This window comes from Petaurus breviceps, unplaced genomic scaffold, assembly GCF_028583685.1.
Source record: "Petaurus breviceps papuanus isolate PSGF00001 unplaced genomic scaffold, PetGlider_PUasm1.0 186, whole genome shotgun sequence".
In the NCBI taxonomy this organism is placed as follows: domain Eukaryota; kingdom Metazoa; phylum Chordata; class Mammalia; order Diprotodontia; family Petauridae; genus Petaurus; species Petaurus breviceps.
This window is the reverse complement of record NW_027185798.1, coordinates 53,431,146-53,437,263: the sequence shown is the minus strand read 5'-3', so window position 1 is coordinate 53,437,263 and position 6,118 is coordinate 53,431,146. Positions and strand designations below refer to the sequence as shown.

The 6,118-nt window shown below is 34.7% G+C and overlaps 1 long non-coding RNA gene across 1 annotated transcript in view; it reads left to right on the top strand.

The window, feature by feature from the left end:
• LOC138162193 (uncharacterized) overlaps positions 1–6,118 on the top strand; it is a 45,460-nt gene that overhangs the window by 18,382 nt on the left and 20,960 nt on the right. The window contains exon 2 of the long non-coding RNA XR_011168572.1: positions 2,798–2,875. This is a non-coding gene — a long non-coding RNA (uncharacterized lncRNA). The remainder of the gene's footprint in view (positions 1–2,797; positions 2,876–6,118) is intronic.

The following is a 6,118-nucleotide window of genomic DNA, read 5'->3' as shown; positions in this document are numbered from 1 at the left end:
CTTCTTCTTCTTCTTCTTCTTCTTCTTCTTCTTCTTCTTCTTCTTCTTCTTCTTCCTTCTTCTTCTTCTGCATCTTCCTCATCTTTTTCCTCTTCCTCCTCCTCCTTTCCTCCTTCTCTTCCTCCTTTCCTTCTCTTCTTCCTCTTTCTTCCTCTTCTTCTTCCTCTTCCTCTTCTTTTATTTATATTGACTGTATTTGCTCTCCTAGCATTAAGCTGAGTGTCTGACACATATTAAATGTTTAATAAATGGTTTAATTTACCTATTCTAATCTGTGAGGAACAGACATTTGAACATTGGCAAAGAGTAAGAAGTAGACATTTCATTAGACATTAGTCTCCCTGCTGAGTTTTTATTTAATTGTTATCTATCTCTTTCAAAAGTGGTTGATAACCAAGTTCAGTGAACAAAATGATGAACTGAGTGGCTTTGGGGTTTAACTGTTTAGCTTGGCTCAGTCTCTTTGAGAAAGGTAGTATGTTCATTTTTTTTTTGTTTGTTTAGTATATTTTAGTTAGTTTCCTTTTTCAACAGCCTACTGGTAAACCTTTAACCTAGGGGGGAAAGAAAAGATGAATTTCACATACGAGAATTTATCTAGGGGTATGAACAAGGAGACGACTGTAGACAGACTATTTAAAAATCAGCTCCACTAACTAAAAAGTAAGATAAAAATCTTGTGAAAAACTTAGGAGAAGGCAAAATACTGCACAAACCCCAGTGACTCCTCTCCTTTGTATCTGTGCCTTACTGCCTAAACAAAGCATATATTCTGACTATCCTAAGCAGTACACAACTTTGTATGAAGAGCAAGCAATCTGCAATAGAAAATTACTGTGTATTTCCCTTGAAAGAATAATAGTAATAAATAACTATAATATTTATTTCAGAATATCTTCTCATAAGATAAGACCTAAAATAAAATCAACATGATGAATGCTTTTGTTACTCCCAGATTCTCCTGGTTTTGGTAGGAGTGGGAATATAATTTAAGAACTATACAAAGGATGAAACAGAGCATGTCAGGAGAAACCTCAGGCCCAAATGTCATCTCTGATACTGATTATGTAGAAAGGAGGGGAAAAAAAAGCATTACTTCTCTGAGCTTCAATTGTTTTGTTTTGTCTTTTTCATTATTAAATCAGTAGAATAATACCACCTATCTCATAGTATGGCTAGGAAGATGATATGAATATACACACATTATATTTGCATAGGTATACATATACTCACATGCATATATATGATATATGTATATACATAATATGAATGTATGTGCATATATATGAAAATCACTCTACAAATCTTAAAAAGATATTCTCACCTCCACCCTATATGCCCCACCCCCCCAAAATCACATTCACACACACACACAAACTCACAATAAGCCCTTCATAAAATATATGGACACTGTCCGGGCCAATCACTCCATAGTGTGGCTAGGAAGCTGGTGTGAAAATATATAGATATAGATTTATAGATACAGATACATATGTATATATAATATGAATGCATGTCTGTGTATATATATATGTATGTATGCATGTATGTATGTATTAAACTCAGTCCTAGAGGGTTAAATATTTTATTCAAAGCTATAATACCTAGTAACCCTGACCAGATCCTTCCAGCATTTAATCTCTCTCATGATTGCCTATGTGCACAAGTTGCCAAAAAGTATTAATTTGTATGTATTTGTATAGTGCTTTAACTTTGCAAAAGTGTTTTACAATATATACATCATTTCATTTTCTCTTAATAATGACTGTGTTATAGGTATTATTAATGTTATTATCATTCCTATTTTGCATATAGGCCTTAATGAGGTTAAGAAATGTGCCTAAAGTTACTTATTGAACAAGTATGTGAGGTGGGATTTGAACCCTGGTCATCTGAACTCTAAGTACTGCTCTCTATCCATTATCATTCTGCCTCAATATTATTAAAGATATGTGTGGCAGAAAAAATAATTGGGGCCAATTACATAGTTTAGTTTAGGAATCACAGCTAAACAGGCCAAAGGCTATACTGAAAAAAAAAAAAAAAGGAAAACATAAGAGAACCAAGAGGAAAGAATCCAGCAAATGTGAAAGAACCTTGGAATAGAGAAAATAAGGAAATAATCATTCTTCTTCTGGAAGAACATGGACAACAATCATTCAGTGTGAGAACATATGGACAGGTAATGGCCTAGTTCAAAGAAAGGTGAGTCATAGAGCTAACTTTCCAGGTTCACTGAAATATTCAGCACTATCTATTAGAGTCAACAGACTAAGTGTTGTGCCATATGTATTTACTTTTAAGACAGGACTCAAACTTGCAGGAACTTATACTCGTTCTGGAAGAACAGGGGTTTTCTTTCCCCTGCAAAAGGAAGGAATTATATGACAAAATATATATGTCTATGTCTTCTAGTTCAAATTCTATGATCCTATGAATCAGTGAATGAAAATATTATTTCCTATTTACATTACTTATTAGTATGGGGAGAAATAATACCATTGAAATAGGCTTAGGACATTACAAATGCAATTGTTTTTTACTCACCTCTAAGAAAATAGCACAATAACAATAATAGTAATACCAGAATGAAATAGTAATAGTCATAATACAACTTACCTATTTATATAAAGAATATACTTGAAAGGTAGCTAAGTACCACAGTGGCTAGAGCACTGGACCAATTTGAGTCAACCATACCTGAGTTCAAATCTTGCCTCAAAAACTTATTTGTTAGTTATGTGACTTGACAAGTCATTTAAACTCTCCCAGCTTCCGTTTTATCTGTCTTTTATAGCTCTGACTATATGTTCTCTGAGGAAAAAAAAAGAAAGAAAAGAAATATCTCATCAGAGCCTCCAAAAAACCTTGAGAGGTAAATATTATTTTTTTTCTCATTTTACACATTAGGAAACTGGTCAGAAAAGTAGGAGAATTTGAATCTAATCTTCCTGATTTCAAGTCTAGCACTCTATAGTCTGGCTGACTTTAAGAAAAAATAAAGACAAAAAAAATAATCCTTCCCCCAAAAATCAAATTAAAAAGTCTCTTTTGGATATTTCTACTATCTTAGGAACCTGATTTTTCTGAGCTGTTTTTCAAAAAAGAATTTTAAGATCCAAACCCATGGGAGATAATCAAATGCATCCTATTCTTATGTAGACACTGAGGGGGGAAAAAGCAGGTATTTAATTCCTATTCTACACCCTTCACTGAACCACAAAAATTCAAAAGATAAGGAGGAAAAAGTGGTTCTGAAAGGAACATATTTGAAAGGAGGGCTGCTAGTGACTCCAGTCTGGGATCCCAGTCACATAGGATAGAATATTCATAAGGATGTCTGAGCTCAGTTCTGTTAAGCAGAGTTGGGGCGTTTTCTCATCAATCTACTCTGGAAAAACTTAGCTTTCTCAGAAACTGAGCTCATTTTTGTTTGCAGTCTTTTAATGTTAGGATTGGAAGATATCAAAGTTCATCTAGTTTACCCACCTCATGTTATAGATGAGAAAATTGAAACTTGGAAAGACGATGACTTGGCCTGGGTCACACAGCTAATTAAGGGGGAATGTTTTATTCCATAGTCAAGAGTTCGGGGAAATAAAATGCTTTGGGATGATCACAATAAGAATGTTGAATTCTCAGTCAAATTTGGCAGCCTTTTGAAGAGATTAGGATAAGACCCTTTTCGGTATATAGTAATTTTTAATACTCACTGACATAGAAGTAGTATAGGAGGTACATTCCTTCTTTGTGAATCAATCAAACAAATATAAAAGACAATTATTATTATCTCTCTGTTATCCTTATTTATTTACTGGAAAGCTTAACCTTAATCTTCAAAATCTTATGTGTGTGTGCCTCCACCTCAGATTTTGTCATTAAACAGAACTCTCAATGTAGAAACATTCTCTGTCTATCCATATAGACTAGTCTGCAATTTAGGGTCCTTGAGAGTTACCTGGCCGTTGAAAAGTTAAGCGGATTGCCCAAGGTCACATAGCTAATAGGTATCAGAAGATCTGAAGATAAGTATTGCTGATTACAATAAAATTACTCATTACACTACTGACCTATCAGAATTTTCTAGTTAGGTAATCCTCACTGATTAGCAGTAAATGGTACTTCTTTTAAGGGAATTTGTCCCTAAGAGTGTTGAATTCTGTTATGGGCTCCTTCTGACAGCTTCAACTAGTATCAGCTGACAAGGTCTCCAGCGAATGATTGCCTCTCCCACAGTGTTACATGAATAACCCTGCGGAACTAGGTTATTCATTCTCTCATGAACCCCTACAACTGTGTTTACCATTAATAATCAGACAGACCCAATAAGCTTTGAGAAAGGACATTTACAAAGATGATAGTATAAGGACAGTTGGTGCAAAGTATTTCCCTGGCCTTTCATTCTATGCCCTTCAAAAAACCTTGGGCACACTCTTAGACAAGTATATAGAGCCTAAGAGAAGAGTAGACTGAAACTCATAGTTTGATGCTAATGAGACATGTTTGTAGAAAACAGTTATGTCCACAAGGTACACTCTGCTCCAGATTGCTGGAAATCCTCTCTTAATTTCTTGGCTGATATTGTCCTCTGGTCCAAGAGGTACTGATCCTCACATGTGCTTCCTCTCATAAGTACCTATCTTCCTTTAGACATTTGAATCTGTTTTTGTTTTTGTGCTTGCTTTGTCCTTAGAGTCTGTCTGAGCTACTGGGGAGAGCATCTTTATTAACAGGAAATGGTCAATTTGTCCTTGATATGTCTCTTTGATTTTTGCTGGATAGTTAGTGTAATATCTTCAGTTACATGGTCAGCAAGGGAAGGAAATGGAAGAGTGCTAAGACCTCTGGTTATCCCACTAAGAGATTTCCTCACTGAAGCAGGGATAAGTCCACTGATTGAGTGAGCCCACTCACTAGACTGATTGTTATTTTTATACATTAGCCCAGAGGTGTGTGTCTAATTATCTCCAGCAAATGCCAAGATATTTCATATGTGGTACCATCTGCCCTCATCCTATAGTCAAATCACTTAAATCTTTTAAGTTCAGTTGAGAACCTTATTTACATTTTTGATTGATAAAGTCCAGGTGCCTAGACTCACTGAAATAAATTCGGATGGAGGTAGAACTACAACCTTACTCAAGGAAACGGGATTTGACCCTGATAAGTAAAAGAAGGCTAGATAGGCAACATAATATAATGGAAAGAGGGCTGGATTTGGAAGAAAATGGGTTGAGTTTTAATCCCAGCTGTCTCATTTACTACATTGTGACACTTTGAACTTGAAATCAGATTCAAAACAATCTAAAATGGATTTATTTCTCAAACATCTTCTATGTGCAATGAAGACTATTAGGCACAGGAGATACCAAAAGGAAAAAAAAAACAAGTTTTAAAAAATTATCTGGGGCTTCAAGGAGTTTGAACAACTTGATGATTCCATGGACAAAATGAAGTTCTTGGAGTCAGAAGCATCATCATCATCATCATCATTTTCACCATTATAGTTAGCAATTACATAACACTTAAAGTTTTGGAAAAGTCACTTTCTGGTGCCTCAGTTTCCTCATCTATAAGAGAGGATTAGACTAGATAGTCTAAAATCCATTCCACGTCTATGACATTTAGAGGATGTTTAGTTTGGGGTTTTAGTGTACTTTGGGCAATACTTTTTAAGGTTATATATATATATTATATTACATTATATAATATATTATATATTACATTATATAATATATTATATTATATATTACATAATATATAACATTATGTATAAAGTTTTATAAATATATATATATATATGTCTCTGCAAAGGTAAATTCAATTTAAGAAACATTTTTAACACATCTACTGGGTTTAGGGAACTACTGTAGGCATTGGTACTTTGAGAAGTGGAATTCCTGTTGGGAAAGCTAATCCATGGATGCAGAGGGTAACACATCTATGACTCAGTTGAGTCCCAAATTATTTCTTGGGACACAGTGGTTAGTTGACTTGCTTAGGTTCATATACTTAATAATTGTTAGAGTTGATATTGAACCAAGGTCCTCCTGATTTATGAGAGAGGCAGGGATGAAGGGGGGAGAGAGAGAGAGAGAGAGAGAGAGAGAGAGAGAGA